General features: G+C 41.5%; 2 long non-coding RNA genes across 2 annotated transcripts in view; both read right to left on the reverse strand.

The window, feature by feature from the left end:
- Positions 1–24289, reverse strand: part of LOC117828717 — a 70651-nt gene that overhangs the window by 32468 nt on the left and 13894 nt on the right. The gene's annotated exons all lie outside the window — the stretch shown is intronic.
- LOC117828718 lies at positions 1227–14942 on the reverse strand. The gene is made up of 3 exons (XR_004634485.1): positions 14844–14942; positions 1710–1995; positions 1227–1632 (listed from the first exon to the last, which is right to left on the reverse strand). It is a non-coding gene; the product is annotated as an uncharacterized LOC117828718 (long non-coding RNA).

Genomic DNA, 24289 nt, shown 5'->3' on the forward strand with positions numbered 1-24289 from the left:
ACCGATATGGAAAATATCTGAATGGTCGTGCATGAGAATTAGGCTGTGGGCGAGATGTGAGAGATCCAGCTGTGTGTGTGTCTGTGCGAGTGTATTTAAGCGAGAGGCAAAGCATTACTATGGGAATTCAAGCGCACTAAAGGTAGATGTGAGAGATTTTGGGGGTGTGTATTTGTGCGTTTGTGTGTGTGAGTGCGTATACTCTGGGGAGAAACAGCAATAACTGGATGCTTGTGTGTGTGCAAAATTGAAGTTCAAGGGAAGCAGGAGCAAAAAACTATGAGTGCTAAAGCGCCAGCGACACTGTGGGAATACTTGGAGAAGTCTATGTTAGATGGCAGCATGCACGTCTAAGACACACCTCCTTAATTCAAACATGCTGAAGGTTATCGACCTGCATGCAGAACTCTGATATTCGTGTCAACCAGCTTGAAACAAAGACTCTATGTCTTGCTCAGAGCCACAAAACAAAGGGTTAAAACAATATCCTCTGATAACTCGGGGCTGAATGGGAGTGAGATTTGCTTCGGTGATTATGCAGTCAGACACAGCAGCCACTTTGATGCGTGATCATACTGTTGATAGCTTGAGAGCACACGGATGAAATGACAGTTTTGTATTCACATATATGCCGCCCACCCACCCACACACACCCACCCACACACACCCACACACACACACACACACACACACACTTGGATATAACACTCTAATCCCTTGACTGTTTGCCCTACATGCCAGAGTAAAAAGTGTGCTGCAAATTCCAATGCGAGGGTTTTGCCTTTGGAATGGACCTACGTTGCTCCAGGTGCCCGAGGTCGTGAAATCAGAATGAGACGCCTCCTGAGTAGAATGTTTGTCAAACATCATTTTACATCTCCAGCTTTGATGTGCTTGCGTGAGAAAAGGGGGGAGTGATTGGGGGGGCAGAAGAACGGAATAAGACAGACATTCATGGACGAGAGCGAACACACTTTCTCCAGGACGGTGCTTTTTTTTTTTTTTTTTTGTTTGCCGCCTAACAGCACAAGAGAGGGAACATCAAAATGCACGATCACATCCAGCCTCTGGGCCTAAGCTTCAGGCTGCCCATGCAATATTTCTCAGTACAAGGCTCCTTCTTGCACTGCATGTGTCATCACATAGCAGGAACTGATGAAACACAACAATGGCAGCAGTAAAGCTACATATGCTTTGCTGGTTAACACCAAGCAGCAGTGTTTAATCATGTTTATGCAGAGATACAGTTACGTACCTGAAGCAGCCGCAGAAAAGGCACGCGTTCATTTTGAGTTTGTTACTGCGGTGGAGCAAACTCATATCTTTTGACAGCATTAGGGATCTATGCACTGGTTAATGGTGCCTCCAGATTGCGAATGGCTGATTAATTGATTAAGCCCATTAGGAAAGGAGCATTAGAAGTGCTATTAATTTTGCAGCAGCAGCGCCCCTACGCGTGCTGCCGGAGAGCAGATGGCAATGAATGATGTATTTTGTTAGAACAGTAAATATTGACAGGTGCGGCTGGGTGCCTCCTCCAGCTCCCTGCAGACCATGCAAAGAGAGAGCATTCTAATTGGCTGTCTCCAGTGAAGAGACCTCTGGAAAGCAGATGCTCTGACCCACTCTGGCCTGTAAAAAAAAAAAGGGCAGATTAGGGACTGAGCAGCTTCCGGCTGTGTGCTTTAGCCTCTATTGTGCATGCTTACAATGTTTGGGGAGGGCAGGGTGGGGGGAGAGGGCACAGATTCTGTATCTGAACTGCTCTGCTCAGGCTTGGGGTACTCGATAATAGGTCCTTGCCCGGCTCCACTCTGCCTCCAGTCACAATGGCTCCACGTCATTTCAATCGGAAAGCCAAGAAAACTCATTTCTGAGCAGCCTTGACATCAATTGCACTCTCCCCGCTCGGTGGCAATTTTAAATCGATTGCCTCTCACAGATCCCCCTCCCAGACTCGGTGAAATTTAGCCAATTTCAGACACAACACAGACACTGTAAAGAAACATGGAGAGACTCCTTAAAGGAACAGTTGTGATATCAGTTGTGATTAGCTGATTTCTTCCTGAGCATCATAGTAAATGATGAAAGTCTCAGGCTTGTAAAAGAGGAACCATGAGAAATTGGGGCTGCATGACATAAATGAAGGAAGATATAGGAAAATATTTATTTCAATTATATACGATAAAAGAATAAGAGATCCAGATAAAAGAAGTCTGTCTTTAGATGATTCAAAATTCCAGACAGATTTTGTATGACTTTCTTTTTGTACGGACTCTTACATCTCTGCTGATTCTGTCCTGTACATCAGGTGTTCCCAAACTCTTCAGCCCGCGACCCCGAAAATGTAGGTGCCAAAGACTCGTGACCCCCACTGTCCCTCAAAGTGATTTAATGTGGCTTCAAAATTAGCCTACCATGTGAGCATGTGGCTGTGATTCCTGTTCCTTTATGAATTAACCTGCTGCTACTGATGCTTTTGATAATGACTGTTCACTAACGCTAAACTTAGGAGTCATCTGGCAAAAAGAAAGGCAGAAAACTCTACATTTTCTATTTTCAAGGTTTTATTTCAAGTTCAGCCTACTATTTTTGTCTTTTTTTTTAGTATAATGGGTAAAATGTACTAATTTTAGATCAATTACAAAAAAAAAACATTCTGGAAGACATCTCACGACCCCCCAGAGGATCCTGACCCACACTTTGGGAACCCCTGCTGTACATGTGTGGGCCAAGCTGCAATCTCAGATATTATGATGAATCCATGAAACCAATGTAGGAAGGCTGCAGTTCCGGGAATGTCCACTTGAGGCTGGCTCCAAAAGGCCATGAGTCCCAAGCGGCAACCTCCGGCCGCAAGAATTAAAGCCAGGTGTTAAAAACTGCAGTTTCTTGAGGGTCCGCTTGAGGCTGGCTCCGGAAGTACCGGAAACCACATACACATAAATTCAGAAAAGCCGATCTTTACAGCAGAAATAAACATATTTACAGCTTGGTACAAAAAACAAGTGTAGCTCATGTCTTGATCGGCACACACTGTACGAGGGTGAATTTTTTTCATTACATGGCAATTTCAAAGATATTAAGATTACAAGTTTTCCATTATGAGAGGCACAGCTGACTTGATTGACAGGTGGGAACATTGTAGCTGTCGTTGGGAGGCTCAAAGCCCGCCTCTTTACGTCACACTCGCTCGACAGAAGTTTGGTTGTGTTCAGCATATCCAATATGGCTCCCGCCGACAATTGGCTTCAAAACAGCGCTCAGGAACAGATGGGTGACATCACACACACTACGTCCATTATTTATACAGTTTATGATGAGACCCCATGAACCCCCATGTTAAAATGACAATTTTTACAGCACAATCAAGCATGTTTACAACATGGTACACAATTGCTTGTGGTCTGAAGAGCCCACTTCTTTATCCTACATACTAGGAGGTTAATTTTTTAACAACTCATTCATTTTTAAGACATTAGGATTACAAGTTCTGCATAATTAGGCATATTTAGGGGCCTGTCCTGCTTGACTGGGGAACAAGCACATTGTAAGTGTTAGTCAGGAGACTAAAAGCTGGCCTCAACTCCGCCTCTCTGCCTCCTGCAAGGCATCGTTGGGCTTTAAAACTCCACTTAACAAAGAGAAATGTGGCTGTTATACAGTCTACGGAGTAAACAGTGTTCTCTGTGTTGTCCTGCTGTCTTTTTATCGTGAAATATAACACTCACTGTGAATATTTGAAGAAGCAAAATAAAGCTGTTTGGTCAGTATATTGTAAACTGACTCATTTGAGGTTATAAACTCACCTGTAGGTTATAAAAAAAAGCATCATTGTTGATTTCGATCTGTTTCATTACCAGTAAAAAAAACTCCTCATGGTGGTCTATTTTCTGTTTTTAAATTATAACCCACTCAAATCATTCGACCCACACTGGGTTAAGCTCTCTGACAGCAGCTCTAACACCATGAAGTATTTCATCAACTGTTTCTAACAATGTTCAAAGTTATGTTTTCTCTGCATCACCAGTGATAGTCATTTCTAATCAAACCAAAGCTCATTGTCTTGTACTGCATTCCCCCTGGACACTACACTGTACATGCACTACAGGTATAGACCATAGACTGTATAAATACACGATGTTCCAAATTATTATGCAAGTTGCATTTTTGTGAATATTAAAAAAAAAATGATTAACAGTCCTTTTCAAATTTGTTAGGAAGTCAGATAGTGAATATATTTCTTCAACTGTGTGGTTAAAATGATGCTTTTCGGCTGTATTTTTAAATAAATGCAGAATGCAGAGTGTGCCAAATTATTATGCAAGTTGGTGATAAGAGCATATAACTTCAACAAAAACAACAGTTTTCTTTACATTTGTATACAAAATAAAACTGTAAATGTCTTTGAAACATTTCAAATCTAATGTGTTTCTCAAATGTCCAATATAACTTCTTTTTCTTTCAGTGAGGGTCAGAGGTCACTGGTAAACTGATTTAGTGAGGTTTCTGATGACTTCTCTGATGACACTGTGAGCTGTACCTTGTATGGCTTTCCAAAGATGCTCTTTTGGGCTATATTTGTGCTGTGTAGTATCCGTGACGTCCCCTATCTGTTCCTGACGCTGTTTTGAAGCCAATCATCGGCGGAAGCCATATTGGAAATGCTGAAGCCAACCAAACTTCTGTCGAGCTAGTGTGAGGTAAAGAGGCGGGGTTTGAGCCTCCTTGCCAACAGTTATGTGTTCCCGCCTGTCAGTCAAGTCTGGCATGTCTTTAAATGGGCAAAACTCGTAACCTTAAAATCTTCTGAACTGTCGCGTTGGAAAAAATCCCCCCCCCCCGAACAGTGTGCTGATAGGGTAATTAGCGATTCAAAGCAAAGCCGTTTCTTGATCAAGGCTGTAAACATGTTTATTTCTGCTGCAAAGATCATCTTTTTTGAATTGGTGTGTATGTGGTTTCCAGTGTTTCTGCAGCCAGCCTCAAGCAGACGCTCGATGAACTACAGTTTATAGCACTTCTGCATGGGCTTCATATTTTGAGACCTGAAGTACAGACAGCAGCACATCTGCTCTGGTAGCAGTCAATATGGCCACAGTGTTTACCAGTGCTGGAGGGAGGTGCTGCTAAAAAGCTAGAATGAACTCTTAAAATCCACCTGGAGTAAATGAGTGTCAGCGCTGAGCATCACGCCGGTGTTTCTAAAATGGCAGCAGCTTTGTGCATGTGCCTGTGCTCACAGGCAGGAGACACCCAGACTCCACATGCACAGCCATCCGTTCTCTGTGTGATAAAGTGCAGGGCTGCACCTGTGTGTTATCAGACAGGGTTCCACTGTAGATTAGTTATGGCAGGCAGGAGAGGGTGAAGTTTTGGTCTTGTATTTAGCAAAAAAGTCACATGATTGGCAATGCACATACTGGAATATTGCATATGTTGGTCCCTGTCCTGTAAAAAATCTCCCATCCAGCTGATGTCTCAGGCTTTGAGAAGAGACAGGAGCAAAGAAAAACACATGCAAACACAGCAAGATGTCATCAAGGTATTGATCTACATCCGTCTTGCTGTGGGGAAACAGAGAAGCCATGTGAGGGAGGCATCAGTTACAAGCCGAGAAAAGGTGCCCTCACTCCGGGGGTTTGGACAGCATCAAGATGTTTAAGTTAACCCGAGTCAGGGGGCTCCTAGGTGGCAGGGATCTGAGTCATTAAAACTTGTCCCCCTGCAGGGATGCAAAGTCAGGAGGGCGACTGTGGGGAGCATTGATGCTTCCAGTTTGACAATGGGAACAGATCAGATTATGTGATAAAGAGTTAATCTACTACTAAAATCATTAGTATGTTAATGTTTGTCCTGGATTATAAAAGTCACAGCATCATTATTGAGCCATTTAACAGTGAGGCATTACAGTATGTATTGAAGGAAGCATCATTTTAACTTAATCTACAAACTGCAGCCTGTCTCCCCTATCACCAGCAGCACAAAGGATACATCACTTCCCTGTTTCCCCGCCTGACACAACACACCACACCTTTTCGTTCCATGACAAAGATGACTGGAGCAAGATAAGAATGCATTTTTTTTTTCCAGGCAGCAGCTTTCTTTTCTTTTCCAGAGAGATATGTTGTTATTGTTGTTAGCCAACCAGTTATAGCCCCCAGGAGAGAACCACAGATGATGCTCAGATGAAGTGTCTTTCCCGGAACTGCGGGGATAATAGCTCCCCCTCGTTCTATCTTCACCCCCCCATGCTTCTTCTATCTTTCACTGTATTTTGGTCCCCGAGAGCCAGCGGGCGACTGTACCTCCGATTCTTCTCCTTCATCCATGAAGAAACGGAAAATTAGATTATCCCCGGTCTGCATGCTCATGTTGGTTGTGTTTCAGTTTGGTGTCACTGCATTGTGGACTAGGTGGAGGTTATTTATAGGCAAAAATGTGAGTATAATCACACAAGCAGAGCGGGGAACACTTAAGGCAACAAATGACATGACACCTTGATTTTTCTGTTTTCAATAACAGGTCAAGTTAACTCTATACAATCTTTGAGTGTCTTTCTGCTCTCTCTACCTCGATGACCTTTCTATTCCTCCTCTTTTGGCCTATAGCTAAACTGTAACCTGCTGTGTTATTGAACTCTACTGTGCCTTTTACTGCTGCATGGTGCTCAGAGCTTATATTGTACAGCTAGCAAATAATGGTATTTTTCTACACAAGAGAGAGAGAGTGATAGAGAGGGGAGAGAGAGAGGATAAAGAGAGAGAAACTGAGAGAAATAAGAGAGAGCGAGAGAAAGAGACAGGGGAGAGAGAAAGAGAGCGGGGAAAAAGAAACGAGAGAGCAAGGGAAAGCCCAGGGAGAGAGAAGTGTAAGAGAGAGAGAGAAGGGTAGGGTAAAAAAGAGAGAGGGAAAGAAGGGGGAGAGAGAGAAAAGAGAGAGAAAGAGAAAGAGTGAAGAGAAATAAAAGTAAGTGCGAGAGAGAGAAGGGGACACAATAGGGACAGAGAGAGAAAGGAAGAGGGGGGGAGAAAAAAAAAGAGAAAGAGTAGGGGAGAGAGAAATAAGAGAGCAAGAGAAAGCGCAGGGAGAGAGAGAGAAATAAGAGAGAGAGAGAGACAGAGAGAGAGAGAGAAAGAAGTGAGAGAGAGAGAAAAGAGAAATAGAGAAACAAATAGAGGACAAAGAAAAAAGAGAAAGGGAGAGGGGAGAGAGAGAGAGGGGAGATAAAAAGAGATGGGGGAGAAAAAGGAGTGATACAGAGATGGAGAGAGAAAAAAAAGAGAGAGAGAGAAAGAGAGGGGGGGAGTGAAACAGAGAGAAAGACAAAACGGAGAGAGAAAAAGGGAGAAAGAGACAGGGAGAGAAAAGCAGAGAAAAGGACAGAGGGAAAGAGAGAAAGTGAGAGACAGAGAGAGAGAAGTAATTAGAACATTGAAAGTGACGGATCTATGCCTGAACACTGGGTGAATAAACTGCACAAAGTCCTTCCATCGTTTTCCTTCAGACATCATGAAACGTTCAGACTGAAGGAGAGCCTGATGCTGTTTGACTGAGAGGAAACACAAGGTCACACTGGAAGATGATCTTTGTAGCACTGTCCTGTGCAGAGCAGAAAGGAGAGAAAGAGAAGTGCAAATGAAAAATCCAACCTTTCAAAAATACATTAATCGTATCTTCCGTTCATATGCAAAACAATAAATGCTCAAAAGTTAGAGCTTTTTAGTAAATGCTGATCCTAGTCTGCTTATAACAAAACAAATATGTTTGCTTGGATCTGATACCTTTCCATTAAATTACCCTCAATTCACAGTTAATTCCCATCAATTCCCAGGGAAAGTTTCCAATTTGGAATATTTCCAAAATTCCCCAGCTTAACTTCCCATGGAAATTTACCGGAAACTTTCCACCCCTTTGCACCCTAGTCAGAATGGATGTCAACTGGATATCTAGTTGGGCTGAGAATACTACTTGCTGTGCAACTGAGTCAAAACTAATTACTTCAAAATTGTAAATTATTAGAACGAAGGGTTGCCTCAAGACCAGAATTGTAATCTTCAATATGATATGAGTAACAACTTTATCTGGATACCAGGGTAACAAAAATATGAGTCCTGAACACCAGAAATTGGATAGCCATCTTGTAATTTCATTTGATAATCTGTTAACAGTAACAAAAATTGTCTTGCTCTTTATCTGCCTCAACAGACACGAATGAGACCAGTGCATCTCATTGAGACACAATTGGACATTATAAAACATCAGTATTTTCCAACCTGTGAATTTGAACTGACCTATTTGTGGTTGCTTATGTTAGAGCTGCAGGTCTGACAGAGAGCAGAGCAGAGACACACACAGCAGGCGGCATGAGAGCTAGAGCAGCAGCATAAGCAAAATGTAGCCTCTTTATTGTTTGAGCAGAGCTGTGAACACGTTTCTTATTCCTTTAGAATTGAACCACTTTAAAAAAGATCCAAAATGATAACTCATGTCTTTGCATTACCGCTTTGTTTCATTAGCTCTCTCAACTGCCTCATGTCACTTGACCGCCGTTACTCTCTGTCTCCTGCCTGCAGCAGATTTAATCTAAATTCAAGCTCAGATCTCAAGGAGCCGGCATACTAGTTAAACAGCAACTCTACAAGTGTGGAGGTTATGGAATGTAAGGAATGTAAGGAAAAGAAAAGAACCATTTTGAACAATGCGAGGAGATCAATCTACTATTGTGAGAAAAGAATATTACAGTATTATGCTGCATGTACATTTTTGAATGGCCTTGATGCTATCAGAGCATAAAACTTTACTTTATTTAAACATGAAGAAACACAGGCTTGCATATTTCAGCAGTGCTTCATTGTAGTGCTAACATTCACTGACTATACATGACACCTTTAATAACTGGTTTGTGTGACATGTCTGACAGGATTGTGCCTGGATTCCATGTTGCCAAGAATATCATGATGGCTGATTTCATCCCAGCCCACCTGCCTGAATGTAATTCTGGCTCTCCACTTACACTTTCATCATTTAACTATAAATGCAAATCAAAAGTGTGAGCGCTGTGAGGCATAGCTTGAGGAAAGCGAGGTAAATTGAGGTGAAGAATGAGAGGTGAGCCATTCTTACAGTGTCCTTCTCTAAGCCTTATTAACCAGGAGGGAAATGAACACAACTGATATATTATAAAGGGATAGAAAAAAAGCATAGCTATCTCTAATACAGTCTTTTCCCTCAAACAAAGGGAATGAATTAAGGTCTTTGTCAGCAGTTAGGGCATCTGTCCTCTTTCCGTCCTGCTCGCCTGGAGATAAAAGAATCAGCAAAGTAGCATAATGACTGTTAATGGGATCTTTATTAACCAAATTATTGTCTCGCTGATAATTGCTTTCTCAATGTCATGTAACTGTGTTTTACACTGCCATTGAATTAACGTTAGAAGTTAATGGAGTTTATTAGCCGGCGTGAACGTGGCTCTTTGATTGGGGTAATCGAGTAGATGTTACTTGACTGTGTTATGCTGGTGACATCCTACGCACTGCATTGGGTGCGATGTGCAACAGCAGCCTTTCAGCAGTGAAATCTAATCAGAAGTCAGTTTTGTGTGTGTTGGGGTTCAAGTGTTTGTATCTGTGAGCATATTAATGTACATGTACGTGTGTGTGTGTGAATCAGCAGGAGCAAGCATCCATCTAAACTACCATTGTGTTGCAGAGACAGAGACGAGCTTTGCTTCTTTTTAATTAGTGGCCCGGCGGACTTAACCCCACCTCATCATTCTGCCTGAACTAAGGCCCGACGATTAATTGACTCCTCCGACTTGTCATGGAACTTCATTTCCTCAGGACACTCAGAGAAAGCCTCTGAGTCCACAACACATTTTGCTTGCACAAATATTGAGTCTTTAGTAATGACATATGGTGGAGTCCTGGAGGCCTTTGATGTTCCATTTTTCAATCTCCCTAGCAGCCTTGAGATGTATTCATCTGTCTCAGGCGGACTATGAGCTTAAGAACTTATCATAAAATTTACTTTTTTTCCTTCCTTTTTGCGCCTATTCCTGTTTCCCAGCTCAGTGCAGGTTTAATTGTTCTTTTGAACTCTGTGTAAGTCGCATACTGCCCTCAGTTGGTGACTCTATTACGATTTCCATTGACTGTCAAAAGAGTCTGAATTGCACTTTTGAGATGTCAGAAAAATATAATGCAAATTAGGAGCATTTTCATTAGTTGGTGGACTGGAATAAATGGTGTTTCAGGACAAAGATGCAACACTTTGTCAACTGCTGACATTAGGGGTGGGAAACGAAAACCGGATCCGACTTAGAACCGGTTCCAATTGATAAATTCCATTGGAATTGTACACCTGAGATGTTATTAATTCTTCTTAATGATTCATTTCCCAGCACGACGTCACGTCACGTTGCGGTACGTTGCATTACGTCATATACTCTGCGACACAGAACTCCTTCAACCACAAGGAAACATGGAGAGGAAGAAGCGGTCTAAAGCGTGGCTACATTTTAGTAAAAGAGATGAGAACAATGCCGTGTGCAATCAGTGTAACGCTGTCATCTCATGTAAAGGTGCAAACACCTCAAATATGATGAAGCATTTGTCAACTCGGCCTCGAAGCTTGGGGTTCGCGTCCGGCCGAAGTGGAAAAGGGTTCCATGTGAAGATGTTCACGTCGGGGAGGCGAACCCCCGCCTACCTCTCCCCTTTCAGAGTCGGGACGCTTTCCCTCAGGCTTGAGGGGCCACGTCCAGACTCACGCAGCCGAAAATAAGGCACCGAGAGCGGGTAAAATACCACCGCGATGACCCCCGGAGGAAAAAAAAAAAACGTTTTTCCTCTCCAAATTCAAAGTCTTTTCATCCAGGCTCGAGGGGCCAGTCTTGTGCAGACATAATTTTGTAAAAAACAAAATGGTTCCTTTTGGTGAGGAAGACTGTGTAGAACTATTTTTTTTTCCCTCAAAAAAATACTCAGGAATCATTAGGAGAATTGATAAGGAACTGGATTGATGAGCAGAATCGACAATGGCATTGACATTGATCAAATTTTATCAATTCCCACCCCTAGCTGACATGTTACTGTCCTAATGTGAAAACCTGCCACAAGATCTTTAATTTTACAGCCACTCTAAATAATTAAACTCATACCATCCTAAGAATAACCTGCAAACAATGCTGCACACCTACATTTAATGTCTACATATAAAAGTGACCTCACCACAATATGCTAATATAGTTTTCATGCTATGATTAGAACTGCCAGAGATGATGTATGAGGAACACCTGGGATGGAAAGGTATCATGGGATGCAGAAAGCAAGCCATGGCAAATAGCTATGCTCCTGCCTAAGGCTACACTTATATATATAGACGTGTACTTACAATTCCCAAGCAAGGAGTAATGTTTCTCGCTCTGCCAAGGAGCGTGGACCTCAAAACTCACGAGGGGATCTTCTGAATGAAATAAAAGGGCTAAAGAATAGAATGAGGTTTCTTCCATGTGGGTATTTGCTTGGTAAACATTTTATCCTTACAGCCATGAGGCAGATTAAAAGAAACTTCACTGCTGCTTTGTGAAGTAAACTTTGTCCAATTAGTTTGTGGACGTCTCAGTAAACTGTGACCTGCATTAATGGTGTGGACTGCACAAGATGATGGAAACATTTTGGGGGTGAAGATTGAAAACTTGGGCGAGATAGTCAAACAGAGGTCTACCTTCCTTACCAATAGAAGTGACAAATGAGACTGTTCTGTTTTTCTTATGATCAACAAACAAGCTGAAGGGACAATAATTACATAATTACATTTCCACCACAAATTGTTGCATAAAAATTCACCAGAGTCCAGGCAATTAAGAGTTAGATGCTGAAAATGTCCTTGTGGAGGACCCCCATACCCCCCTCTAATTACTTGTGCCTCACCATGTTGAAATGAACCCTGAACTCTGGGTATCAGGGGTTTGAGAAATTATTACAATTCTGTAACCTTCACGCTACCTTCCAGTGTTCCCAACTAAAATTTTCACAAAGCCCACCATTATGTTTGACGGGCTAGAATCAGGCCTGTTGTGCAGCTACCTTATTATTATAGAGCGCCAATGAGGAATGGGACTATGAAGAGTTCACAAAGTGGTCTTCAAAATGCTACTCGAGGCAGATCTATATGAATCATAACGTTCAAGCGCCCCATGACACACAGCAGGTTTCACCCCTGTCCCCTAAACAGCCTGAGTATGTCACTGAGTACAGTTATGACAAAGGATGTCTCAATCTCAACAATTGGATCAGAGCTGACCTGGATGTTTTTTTATTGATCGGCTCAAATGCCAATCATCTCATCCAATCATTTACATCCGCTGTCACTTAACACAATTTGCAGCTGAAGGCGAGAGTGTGATTGAGCATTCTGAGTTTGCTTCACCGTGTATTCATAATGAGAGAATAATAGAACTCAAGCCATGATTACATTTTATTGTAGAACTTACATGCCAGACATATTAGAGAAAAAAGCATATGCTCTACGCACCCTACGGTAACTCTACGGTAACTCTCCAGGGACATATGGTTCAGAAAGACAAAAACATAAACAAAGCACAGAACAGTCTGTTACATTAGCATTAGCAACTTTGTGGCTAGCAGCAGCTGCCGTTCTCTATACGGGCGTGCCACCGTCTTGTTGTGTTCTGAGCAGCCTCGAATTTAAGAATGCTGAATGCACACCAGTTTGGTGTGTCTCATATAGCAGAGCTTGTCAAACAGATTATGAGTTTTACATCAACGGTAGCTGGATGAAATTTAATGGAATTTACATCAGACATATTTTAGTTATTTTTCTAATTACTTATTTTTGTTAAAGGAAAAAAGCAGTGTGCAGCTCAACTCTCTTATCTTTTCTGCAACTATTATCTAGGCAAACACAAGTATCGGATCGGGATTCGGTATTGACAAATAATCAATATTTAAAAGTTGGATTGGAATCGGAGGCCAAAAAAGATGATAGGGACATCTCTAATTATGACCAAGTGTCGTCAAAAACTGAAAATGTAGAAGCTTAATGGAAGTATAGTTTGTGGTAGTGTTGTATTAGATTGCATTGGATCTCAAGTGATCATAATGTTACGGCTGATCTGTGCATATTAGGGATGTACACAATCAATTATCAATTAATTGATTGTTAACAAATTACTCGAAACACGCATTTTTGTTTTCAATTTTCCGTCACATGGAAACAAACATGTGGTCTCATATTACACTCAGCTATCAGGGAGGTGTTTTAAGTTTAAAGCATGTTTCGATGTTAATCAGTTAAAGGTGTTGCGCACAGCGGAGACACTCAGCTGGCGGCTGCGGCTGTGCGTCAGGTCTTCACGTGCGCTTTTTAAAAGAGGATCAATACGCAACTGCCGCCAACAACGACACAGACATGCAGGTTGACTACTTTAAACAGGACATTTCCCCACCTTTGGTTACAAAGCCAACAGACTAGTTGGAATTGCTCGTACGCTATGTCCGGAGACCAGCAACATCAGAGCCGTCTGGGCTTTTCTGCCGCTGGACTGATTATGACCCGGTTGCATTCCCGGCTGACACCTGACCGAATACACATGTTTATTTTTCTCAATAAGAACGAGTAGAGAGAAAACTGGACACTGAGTCCTAAGTACTTTTCTGTTAGTATTATGAGCCTTCACTTTATAAGACTGTCCGCGGAGAATATTTTTATGAGCCCTATCATTGATATTCAGCGTGTTATACATGTACCCGTATTCAATACCGTCAGTTATATCTATTTTGTTGCTGTAGCAAATATAATTTAGGGGGAAAAAATGTATTGGCCTTGTTTTTGAAATAAGAATAATAATGGTTTTTTTTATTGATTAATCAATAATAGATCGTTAACATTTCCTAAAATCGATCACGGAAAATACTTAAAATGTACATCCCTAGTTGAATACGTATATGTGTTCTCAGTTGTCCACATCATGCAGCGTGTTGCCAGGTTGCTTTCAGGTATCGTCTGCCATCCGTGGTTCTGCTTTCAACGCTTTCTGCTTTCAAATTCTTCATACTTTGGTCGGCGGAGTATGCAGTCCTCCGACTGAAATTTCTCACATGCTAGAAATGCATCCGCTCTGTGATCAGCTCTCTAGCCCCCTGCACACTTTATGGCAAACAACACACCATCAGGCTGAAACATGCAGAATTGCATAAACTGCATAACCAAGGGAGGCTGCTGTGTGTAAACCCTCATGATGTGCTTCAGTGATGTGATTCTGGACAACTGTAACAGAGAATTTAACCATATTTGGCCACACATGCTATTCTTGCTTTAAGGATCAATTGATTGGTGTCTTCTTGGGTTTATTTACAAAAACAAAAACAACCCATATCACTAGACTTTCCCTTTAAGGCCCCAGAGAGCAATTGCAGTATTTGCTGTCTGCACACTAAAAGGGTGTGCAGGCCAATAAATGACACTGTAAACCAATCATGGCTTGTGGCTTTAATCCTTTCTAAATGGTGACCAAAACACCAGCAATACATTTGTTTCTCAGGTATTGGCAGGCTCACCCAGTTATAAATGTCTCAGCAGAATTGTAGGCCGAGTGCAACAGAGGAATTAGTTACCTCTATTTAAGGTCTGCTGCCTATGCTCCCCCATTAAGCTCACACCCACAGATTTATAGGGGAAGGAGCCATGTACGACTGTTGTGGTGCAATGTTGATCCTGCATTCTCTGAAACTGGAGCAGTGCCCTGTGAACTCAGCAGGAGAGCAGCATATATTGAACCTCATCAGTCATACCTGGATACACACACAACGGCTGCTCACCTGCTGCGAATCATCTCCCTGGGATGATAATCTTCTCCAGTAAACTCACTAGAATGAGGATATCTTTGTAGAACAGAACCATTTCACAGGCAGCAGCACCCGGGGAGCAGGGACAGATCTCAGGATGCAACTAAAGACAACGCAGTAACCTTATTGACCTACAAGTTTATATAACAGGCGATGTTCCTGTTAGTTTTCTATTGAGATGTCAAACATGGTTACAAATACTTCCACAAGGGAGTAGGGGAGACAGTTCTGCACAGTCAGTTCTTGTTGTAATAAAAAAACATGTTAGTCATAGTGTTGTTTCATACTTCACTTTAGAATATTTCACCCATAGCTGAATATTTAAACAACTGTCAGGATGAGTAATGACATAACTTCTGTGTCGTGATTTAATTGATCTCTTCTTATATATGTTTTACTGAGTCATTGTTGATTCCAACCTTGAGTTTTTTTATTCACAAAGTGGGCAGATTTTTGGTCTTGCTCTATAAGCTCTTGGATCATATAGGGGACAATTTGTTAGGGATGTAAAACCAAATGTATTATCTGATAATACAATTGTATCTAGGGTTGCAAAAGTTAGAAACTTTCCATGGGAATTCACAGGAATAAACCAGGAATCTACTAAATTGAAGGTTGGCTCTTATTAGGGAACTTAAATATAGTTGGGGATAATATATTTTAGCATAATCTTGACTTAAACAACCAGATTTCATGAAAGTACAGTTGAATATCTATGCTATTCCTCAATCACATGCACATAGCACACTGCTTACTGCAGGGCTATTGAGACCACGCCCCCTACATGCACTTTTTATTTGCATGCTGAATGGGAGTTTGTTAGAGGGAGAGCGGCTCTTTTCATTTAACATTTTGAATGGGACTTTGTTGGGATTACATTTTTGTTAATCTTTGAATGGGTTGGGTCGGGGGATAAGTAATATTTAACTCAACATTCATGTTTTTGTTCTTCAATGAAAGAATTGATTGTTCAATAACATATTTAACACTTGATAAAGTTCTACTTACAAATAAATCTGTTTTAAATTATTTTTTTTGGATGGATGTCTGCTTATCACAAAACAAATATTTATGGATATGATACCTTTCCATTAAATTGCCAGTTAATTCCAACAAATTACCATAATTTCCAATTTGGAATATTTCCAAAATTCCCCAGCTTAACTTCCCATGGAAATTTACCAGAAACGCTCCACCCCTTTGCAACCCTAATTGTATCTGATAAAAACAAATGCTAATAGCTGCTTTCATTTATTACCAAGCCTGCATATGCCGACACAATAAGTGGTGGAAAGCAATCTGCTATTAGATCCAGAGAAGAAGAACAAGTACAGTCACAACAAGCTGACAGGAGAGAGACGTCTTGGTTCTACAGCAAGCATGTGAAACGCATCGCACTCTCTGGAGCTGATTCAAGCCCATTTTAGTCAATGCTTCTGTTACCACAGAGAGTACAGCAGCACGTCTCAGCTTCTAACCCAGAAGTGTCTCCGCTCCTCTCTACTAAAGATACGCGCCAAGTCTATTTTTACGCGACAAGGTGGAGTAGATAGCCCATTCAGGAAGTCAGAGGCTTAAATGCTACAGAGCAATTTCAAACTAAAACACTACGTACAGATCCCTGATAAAATATCAGATTATATACTTTTTGATATATTGTCAGCAACTACAACTATAGTTTTTAATGTAAACTTTGTCTGTAGGTAACTGTACAACAATGTAGAACCCAGTGGCAACCTCCGGTGAAAGTATGAAGCCCATAGTGCTACAACTGCAGTTCATGGAGAGTCCACTTGAGGCTGGCTGCAGAAACATCAGAAACCACATACACACCCGTTCAAAAAAGAAGATCTTTGCAGCATTAATAAACATGTTTACAGCCTGGTACAAAAAACGGCTTCGGTCTGAGTAGCTAATTTCTCTATTGTCACACACTGTACAGGGGTTGATTTTTTTATAACTCGTTATTTTCGAAGATATTAAACTTACGAGTTTTACCCTAATAAGGACATAGCTGACTTGATTGACAGACGGGGAACTGTAGCTGTTAGCGAAAAGGCTAAATGCCCGCCTCTTTACCTCACACTAGCTCGGATGAAGTCAGCTTGTGTTCAGAATTTCCATTATGGCACCCGCTGATGATTGGCTTCAAAATAGCGCTCAGGAACATAGCAATCTGTTAATCTCTGTATACGTTTTTTTTTGTTACGTTGGAGGGCAAAAAACGGTATGCCGTTTAAATACAGTTATGCCCGAAATTATTCATACCCCAGGCAAATTTTGACTTAAAGTTACTTTTCTTCAACCAGCAAGGTTTTTCTTGATTGGAAATGACACAGGCATCTCCCAGAAGGTAATAAGACGATGTACAAGAGGCATCATTTTGGAATAATTTATTTCTCAGCTTTTATTTACATTTGAACTAAAAGTGGCATGTCCAAAATTATTCATACCCTTCTCAATAATCAATAGAAAAGCCTTTATTGGCTATTTACAGCATCAAACACTTCCTGTAATTGCTGACCAGCTTTTTGCATGTCTCCACTGGTATTTTTGCCCATTCATCTTCAGCGATGAGCTACAACTCTTTCAGGTTGGACGGTCTCCTTGCCATCACCCTGATCTTTAGCTCCCTCCACAGATTCTCAATTGGATTCAAGTCAGGACTCTGGCTGGGCCACTGCAGAACGTTAATGTTTTTGTCCGCTAACCATTTCTAAACCTCTTTTGCGGTCTGTTTTGGGTTGTTGTCGTGCTATCACAGTCTGGTGATAAAGTGCACTTAGGGAAGTTAAGGAGAAGGTTCATATTTAGTGTCTGGCTTGACAGTGAACTTTTGGGAGGGAGAGACGGTTTTAGACGTCTGAAGGTTTTTCACAGTTTCAGAGGTGGATAACATGATTATAACTTGCAAAACATGTGCAGCGAGTATTCAGAGAGCATGAAAAAAGTCCTCCTTAGCACATCAAACCTTTCATGTCACCTGAAAAATGGTCTTCATAACAAAGATGCAGGAGAAAGTAGCATTTGCACCACAAAATGGTAAGTGCCGTAGCACCGATTCAACAACATTTGAGAAGGGCAGAAACTCAATATTCTATTTAAACATATTTTTGGGAAACCTAAGTTGAAAACTGGGAACTTTTAAATGCAGTGACAAGGAAAAAAATTATTCTCTTGATAAATCTAAATACAGTTAAACAGTTGTGAACACTTGAGAGGAAACCTTTCAAATGACTTCACTAACTGTAGCACACATTGACAGATAACTGAAATAAGACAGTTGTTCTTGTTTATCCAGATGTTAATGTGACAAGAAGTCATCTCGGCTCCAAACGACTGCATACTGTTGTATTGTAGCCCTTCTGGTGTGACTTCTCCCTGGAGACATGGAAAGAAAGATTATTCTGCTTTTCCTGGACGTCACCTAAAGCTGCACTTTTAAAGGGCTTTTAGTCTAATTCGTTCTCCCACCTCCACAACTACTCCTTCTCAAATTAATGGGCCCCTGAACGTCTATCAGCTGAACACATTTAGCGGTGCTTTACTGTGCCTCAATCACTGCCAATGCTTTCAAGCATTATAATTTTGCTGCTTTGCATCAGTTAGAAACATTTGCTAGGTGCATTAAGTACATTACAATTTTACCTAGAGCCCAGACGACTCGCAAAGGAAAAAAGGAAAATTGGCTCAGAACAGAGGCACTTACACAAACTTTATGATTATGTCTTTATCCCATTTCATGCTCTGAGATAGGAAGCTTAAATTAGCAATGAGGAATTGATGTCAATCATTACCCTGTGCAGCGTTGCTGTAAATGTCTTTGCTCCTATAACCCAAGGAAAGGAGAGATTGTCAAGGCTTGCTACCAGTGTAAAGATGGTTCTCTGCATCTGAATAATCCTGTTTATAAAAAGCGCTGTCACAGGTTCTTTGGATTGGCAGCACAAGAGGAGCAGCTTGAGGCAAAAGCACAGACTTAAATAAAAAAAAGGGCCATCACAGCATGCAATAACTCACAGCTTTCAAAGCAAATTTCAACAGATCAGTTGGTGCCACAGTTAAACTCTATAAGTCCATGTGCCTTTTGCTCATCGGTCATTACGGCGTAGGCTTCCCTACCTTGCTGTTTTCAAACCCTAGCAATTAAGAGAGGTAAACAGCTGGATGAGAACAAAGTTTCAGAAAGAACAAAAGCCGTTTGAGTCCAGCTGGCTCCTCAAAAAAAAGGTTTCACCTTCCAGAGAAATGTGGGCACAACTCAGGTTAGACCACACGTTTTGGAAATAATTATAGCAGTCATGCAGCTATACGCCGTCTTGCTACCTCAAAGGCAAATTTAATTCAGCCAGCACGTCGGGAGGGTGTGCGCCTGGCTGTCGTCGGAGGCCGTCACACGCTTTGTTTCTCCTTTTGTTCAGCTGTCATGTGAGGATGTCGCAGATCAGCTCCTGCTTGTTTATGCCAGCATCGAGCAGTGAGGGCCCGGACGAGCGGTGTGGTTATACAGCTGGCCTAGGATCGCTGACACAAGCACACACATGCATGCATAAATACAGCTGCTTCCTGGGCTCCTTTCCTATCAAACACAAGAGCACACGTACACTCACATGGAGAGATAGCACACCTGCAGTATCAAATTGCACACTCAGCCCACAACAAGGGTACAGGCCATCAGATACCCATTTTTAGTCACAGAAACACTCTCAGACAAGAGCACGGAAAAAGTGTTAGAGTCCAGGAAAAGGCCAAAGAGTCTCAGTATCCCAGAGACCAAACTAGGCCAGGACTTGTCTCTCTTTCTGTCTCTGGCCTTTTCTCTGCCCATCTCTGGCCGCCGAGGTGGCTTTTGACTCAGAGGACAGAGAGCAGGAAGCCTCTGCCAGGCTGGGAAAGGACACAAAGCAGCAGCCCTGACAACCACAGAGCCCTCCATTCCCTTTTAAACCAACTCCCATTCAGCCGCAAGCCTGCCAAGATCCAGGACAGAAGCAGAGGGGGGAAAGCAATTGACCCTCAATTAGATTGATTAGACCATATTGAATATGATTAATTGAAAATACTGGAATAAGACACCCAAGACGGAGTTGTCCATTCACAGTGCCCTGGAGTCTTGCTACCTCTTAATCCTCCACTGGTCTATGTTGCAAATAGATGAAGAACTCAATGTTCATTTGGAGAAAAGCCAATAAAACTGTCCTGCTTGCTGGACTCATATTTAGCATTCACTGCGTTGGACTTATCACAAGAACACAATCTGATATCAGCTCAAGGCTGCATCAAAAAGCAACACCCAATTTAAACTGAGCATAAACCCCAATGTGCTGCCAGACTGAGCAGGTTCATATCGATCTAAAAAATTATGCAAACATTCAGATGTTTTCTCATGCATGCAGAAACCTCATGGGATCGTCGTGTAAAGTCCTCTTTAAATCAAAGTTTTAGCACCCTTGTTAGGGTCTTGAGAGCTTGGCAAAAGCTTCAGCCAAGTGTAATTGTCTGGCTGCTTTTGTTTTGCGGTGTTAGCCATTTTATATGTAATTAGCTGTCAGGGATAGTGAAACCCGCCTAATTCCCTTTCTATTTTTGCCTCCCTGAGTGGAGCCAATGCTCAAGTCTGACACTGACAATAATTAAAACTCTGCCTCAATGACTCTAATGTGCAGTGTAACATTTGTTTTCACCCGTGTAATGCGTAATACGGCCGGGCATCACCTCCCGCATTTCTCACAGTAATTTGTTCCCCCTGAAGGGTTTGACCGCTTGACAATGCCGGGCCGTGATACTTAACCATGCTATCATTCACCAGTCTAGTTAAAAAGTGTCTGAACTGGAGGGCTTTCAAAGTAAGCAGAACTTGAGCTGAGATCTTAGAGTTGGTATCTGAGGAACTTCATTATTCATGGTGACACATTTTAAAACTTTGGCAGGATAGAAGCTAAAGGGATTTAACAGTCCCTGAAAATAACTCGTGATTTTCATATCGTGTTTTCTCCTGATTTTCTCAAATACCCAATTATACATCAATACATTTTAACTTTAAAGCTTTTTCAATTTCAAACACAGTGATCTGCAGAAAAGTGTACATTTCAAGTCTTATCAAGACCTGTGGCACAATTCTGCAGTACACAAAGCTTTATGAAAAAGGGTTCTTTGGCAGGGCTGAGGTTGTTAATGACATTCATATACAACCAATTGATTCCATTTAAAAAGATAGAAATTAAAAGTATAATATTGTGATCATTCTTTAAAGTATGTGTTTAAAAATTGTCATACTAATTGCGAAACAACCAACTTTGCAAATATTCTCAGCTCAATTTAATTAGCAAATTTATCCTTAACCAATTCTTTGCCATATTGGTAAAATCTCAAACTCTGTTTGTTAAACCTCATTGTTTAATCTTAGTTTTAAAAAAATCTCTTACGGGGTGCTGGTGGCTTAGCAGTCTAAGGGCCCCACATACAGAGGCTACAGTCCTTGTCGCAGAGGTTGCCGGTTCGACTCCCGTCCACGACCATGTACTGCATGTCTTGCCCCCTCTCTACTCCCCACATTTCCTGTCTCTCTTCAGCCGTCCTATCATAAAGGCAAAAAAATGCCCACAAAATACAACTTAAAAAATAAAAAACTCCTGTCTCGTTTAAAATATATGGATCACTGATGCCAATCATGACTGTATCTCCTTTAACTCTTGGTATTTTAAGCTTGGTGTAATATTGTGTAACAATTTGACTAAAATTTGTTGGTTGTCGTACAGTTCATTAATGTCATCCTTTAAACAAAACAAAAGCTGAGATATTTGACATGAGACCATTCAATATTAAGAATTGGTTTGTATGGCTGGTAGGTTGATTCAGTGGTTGATTTGGTTTGGTTTTACTATTTCTCTGTGTGACTGGTTGGTTGGTCGGTTGGTTGGTTGGTTTATGGGTTGGCTTGGTATGGTTAGGTTGGCTTGATTTACTGATTTGATGACTGGTTTGGTTGGATGTTCATTGGGTTGGTTGGTCTTGTTTTTCTAATTTGTTGGCTGGTTAGCTGGTTGGTTGGTTGGTTGGTTGGCAGGTAGGCAGGTTGGTTGGTTGGTTGGTTGGTTGGTTGGTTGGTCCAACAACCAACTCGAGTATTGACTAGAACAAGGAAGAGAGAGCACATCTCTCCAGTGTTAGCTTCTCTTCACTGGCTCCCAATAAAATATAGAATATAGAATTAAAATCCTTCTTTTAACCTACAAAGCCCTTAAAAATCAGGCACCCTTGTATCTTAAAGAGCTCATAGTGCCCTATTACCCCTCTAGAACTCTACGCTCCTAACATGCAGGTTTGCTAGTTGTACCTAAAATCTCTAAAAGTAGTATGGGAGGTAGAGCCTTCAGTTATCAGGCCCCTCTCCTTTGGAATCATCTACCAGTCAGGGTCCGGGAGGCAGACACCCTCTCCACTTTTAAGAGTAGGCTTAAAACTTTCCTTTTTGATAAAGCTTATAATTAAAGCTGGCGCAGGCTTGGACCAGCTTTTGTTATGCTGCTACAGGCCTAGACTAGAGGGGGAACTGGCACACTAACACACTGGGATCCTAGCTCACCCCCTTCCCCCCAACCCCTTCACCACTTACTTTAACTCTGCCTGTCCCATTAAAGTTACTAACCATAGACCTTTCTGGAGTCCCTGAGCTCCATTGTCTCGTAGATTCCTCTGAGCTGCCGTAGACGTCCTCCTGCTGCAGACATTCTGGACTCCAGCTGATACGGACGTACTGGACTTCAGCGGCAACAGCTGCTACTACTCATCTCATCACTATCACGTCTCTCTCTTAATCCCCTCGATCTGTCTTTCCAGACCCAACTCAGTCGAGGCATGATGGCTGTCTAACATGAGTCTGGTTCTGCCTGAGGTTTCTGCCTAAAAGAACATTTTTCCTCACCACTGTAACTAGCTAAATACTGCGATGTGCAATGCTCATGATGGATTAAGGTGGGGTCAGACTGAGTCTTACCCTGTTTTGAAGTTGGGTCTCTGTTCATAATTTGACATAGAGTGGTCTAGACCTCCCATGTTTGTAAAAGCGTCCTGAGATAACGTTTGTTGTGATTTGGCGCTATACAAATAAAGATTGATTGATTGATTGGTTGGTTGGTTGGTTGTTTGGTTAGTTGGTATAGATTTTGCTAATTGTTGAGTTTGATTGGTTTTTGTGTTGGTTGTATTGATGGTTGATGGATTCCTTGGTTTGTTTGTTTGTTTCTTTTTGTTAAGTTAGTCTTGTTTTGCAGGTTGGTTAAGCCTCTGGGTTCAATGGTTCTTGGAGTAGAGTGGTTTGTTCTTGCTAATATGTTGGTTTGGCTGGTTGAGTTGTTGCTTAGTTGGTTGGTTGGTGGTTAAATTGATGAGTAATGGAGTAATGTTGGTTCCTGTAAAGAAGGAATGACTGCACATCTGTCTTTTGTGTTTTTATTATCAAAGCTACATTTCACAGTCTGCATTGTACTTTAACTTATCAATGAATGCCAGCTGTGATTCACTGACAAAGTGAACCCTGGTTAATTCAATAGGTAATTGTCATTACCTTTTAACTGGGGGTACCTGTAAAAACAATCAACAAACATAACCATATTTGAAACTAATTTCCTCTCCCACCATGGCATAGATCTAATTATAGTACACAGAATTATGCATCTGGGAACCGACAGCTGTTATTGTAATGATTATGTCTATCACGGTTATCAAGAGTTCATCATGATCATCCTCCCCATCTACATCATCATCAATATTATCATTTCCACATGCACAGCAAGAAAGAGAACCAATTCCCACATACTTCACCTGAAGGAGGTGGCCCTTTTAGAACAGCAGACAAACGCAACACCCAGTGTGACATGATGATATTCACGAGGCAAATTGCAACCACTTAATCCTATTAGTGCCATATTGTTGCCATGGTAAGCTTTACAGTGAAGTGCACATTTAATCAAGATGTACTGCATCGCAAGAGAGGTGCACAGATGTTTGCATTCGTGTAGTGCTGAGAGAGAAACTTCACCACTCACTTTGCTTTTTCCTTTATCTCAGAGCTAAAGCATTTTATGTTAATCACACCAGCCTGTTTGCATATGTGAGTGCATTTGTGATGAACACCATCAGGGCTAGTGTTTTTACAGCTAGAAGTAAGGTTAAGAGTCAAACAGTTAAAGTAAATGGAAAACATTACATTATGACAGCACATAAAAGACCTCCAAGTGAAATGTGATTGTTCCCCTTTCTACACAGCCCTCCTGAAAATGTCTGTAAATCTTTCAATGGATTGATAAGAGACACAAACCTCTGCGTTTAGAGCAAATTATGGTCTAAGACTGACAATCAAGCATATCAGATATTTTAGTGGGAAAAAACAGTATTGTTCAGAGGCAATTCTCCAGGCA

This window comes from Notolabrus celidotus, chromosome 17 (assembly GCF_009762535.1).
Source record: "Notolabrus celidotus isolate fNotCel1 chromosome 17, fNotCel1.pri, whole genome shotgun sequence".
NCBI lineage: Eukaryota > Metazoa > Chordata > Actinopteri > Labriformes > Labridae > Notolabrus > Notolabrus celidotus.